Source organism: Myotis yumanensis, unplaced genomic scaffold (genome assembly GCF_028538775.1).
Source record: "Myotis yumanensis isolate MYYU_CA2020_CCGP unplaced genomic scaffold, mMyoYum1.0.hap1 SCAF_3, whole genome shotgun sequence".
In the NCBI taxonomy this organism is placed as follows: domain Eukaryota; kingdom Metazoa; phylum Chordata; class Mammalia; order Chiroptera; family Vespertilionidae; genus Myotis; species Myotis yumanensis.
Window position 1 is genome coordinate 112,733,176 of NW_027223754.1, and position 2,693 is coordinate 112,735,868.

Consider the following 2,693-nt stretch of genomic DNA (forward strand, 5'->3'; position numbering starts at 1 on the left):
AGATGAAGTGAAATGAGTCATTTGCATTTTTTTACCAATGAACTTGCATTATAATGAACAAGGTAGTGTCACCAACATAGGCTCTGGCTTCACCTCCCTGGCTCCTGCTGGACTGCTGCCATAGTCACCAGGCTGAAGGCACCCAGGACTGCAACGGGGGAGAGAGGGAAAGCCAGGGGCCTGATTTTCCAGCTGTCCGGGGCTGGTGACCTCAAGGGCAAGACAGGCAGGGCAGTGGGAGGAGGTTCCCTCTTCCATCCCATCCTTTTGCCAGTGTTCATTTAGGAAATGGACTAGAAGCTACATAGCACAAATCCAGGTCACCAATCCTGTTTTCATTGTCATCGTCAGTGTGACTGGCACCCCCTAGAATTGGGTTGTGCTCAGATCAGAGCCCACTGTCCCCATGTGGGGGCGCTGTGCTGCAGGTCTCTATAACAGTGCCCATCCACTCTCTCCGCTGCTCCTCTTTTTAAAAAATCTGCATTAAAAGGCTGTAATGAAAGTACAGAGAAAGGCAACCCCTGAACAAAATTAGGACTTGGGACCAATGGCATTTCAAGGTCTTCAGTGGTCCCTTCTGCCCTTCCTCTGTCTCACTCCTTGATTCAAGAATCTGGCACCTTTCCATGCTCTGTTCAAACCTGTTCTTCAAGAAGATTCTAGTCTCTTGAACCATTCAACTTCAGTTGTGTTTACCTCACTTGCCGGGAGCCAGTCCATCCTTGCTGCTTGACACAGTCGCTGCAGGAAAGAAACATCTGCACAGCATATGTTTCAAGGGACCTGGCATATATAGCATATTGTTCTTAATATGTTTGCTCTCTTTAGCGCCATGTGTTTTAACCAAGGTCACCTCTCCGAGAAAGGTTGTTTCCCCAGGTGGGGATCTTTCCCTGAGGTTAGGGAGGGGATACAACCCCTTAATTAAGTGCCAGGCGGGTAGTTAAGCTACATAATCTTTACTCCCTGGAATGGAGATAAGAAACGCCCTAACCTTTGTAATAGAAATTGACAGGATTAAAATCGGCTGGTATAAATATGGATGTAACAAGACAATAAACATCAGATCCTCATCAGTTCCTAACCAGAACTCCAACCAGAACTTTGGCTGGAGATCCTGGCTATAGGTCCTGACTAGGCTGCTGATCAACTGAACGCTGCCTCCGTGTCATTCCTTCTTCGCCGACTCCGTCCACACCTTTGGGGATCCCTGGACCCGCTGGGATTGGACCCCAGCACTCACTCTTTGTCTTCTCCCACAGGAATGCACATTTAAGCCTTATTTCTAATTGTGAAATGAAACACAGATTCCTCCCTCCTGCCTCTCTGATCAATGGGAGGCAAAACCACTATACCATCCTCCCTGTGCTTCGACTCCAATGCTTTCGGAGTGATTCCATCATTCCCAGCCCCATTCCCTCGGGCATTTACCCAGAACAACCCTTTTGTTTCACTTGAAAGTTAATAAAGCATAGTGGTTCAATACAGATTCAGATCAAATTGCCTGGGTTCACATCCAGCTCTGTCACCTCCTGGCAGCTTGTAAAGTTGGAGAAATTGTGTGACAGCTCCGTGCCTCAGTTTCCCCACCCTCATAAATGGCAATAATAACATCACCTCCTAATGGTGTTGGAGGATTAAATGGAGTGTGCTGAGCACAGCCCCAGGCTCATGAGTGTAACTCCATATGTGTTGTCTCTTAGTATTTTATTGGACATAATGCTGTATTTCCTCTTCTGTTTCCCTCTTATTTCCTCTCAGCTTTGGCACACAGATTTCCCTCCCTTGCCAAAACCTTGCTTCTATCTAAAAAGATGTCAGATGGTCTTCTTGTTCTTGAATCTGTGCCTATTTCTCTCCTTCTGTCCTCTATACCTACCTGATCATCTCCACAGAAATTCAGGCACTTGTCAGAATCCTCATAACTAAAGCAAAGAATGTAAAAGGAGGAAGAGGAGGAGGAGGAGGAGGAGGAGGAGGAGGAGGAGAAACTTTAGGCATCAAGAAAAACAAGCCACGGGGTTGGGGTGGAGGGGGATGGACGGTTGTGTGGAATCCGACAATTCCCTTTATGTTCTATTTGTAGAACAGTCTTAGAAATGGGCACTTGTTTACTTTGCCAAGATTAGAAGTGACTTCAAATTCTCTTCATCTAAATGTCTATTTTCACTGTGTAGGTTCATAATGAAAACGAGAAACTTATTTATAAAGCCAGTGCGGTAGCAGAGAGAGAACTGTAAGGAGCTCCACTGATCAACCCTTTGTGAAGTAGACTCTGAACCACATGGCCAGCCTGGAAGGAGTGACAGGGACATCCCTGAGCTGGCCAAAGGTCTCTCCCATCATATAGGAGTTAGAGGGGTTGGGGAGGGGGTTATTGGCTTCCCAATTCTAGTGTATGACATGGAAAGGGAGGATGCCCTTTTTAGAGAGAGGCCCAATTTTTATGGGGAAATGCTTTGGGTAGATGGCTGGCTCCAAGGGTCTGGTGCGCTGGCTGGTTCTAGCAGCAGAGGGAGGAAACGGCTGCCGGGTGGAAGAAGACTGGCACATGTGTGGATGGGCAGGAATGGAGGAGGAGGCAGTGAGAAGGGACCAAGAGGCTGGAAAGAATAGGACAGAATGGCAGATGGGCAATAATTGACAAGACCCTGAAGTGTAATCTTCCCCAGTGGTCCCTCAAATCTTCA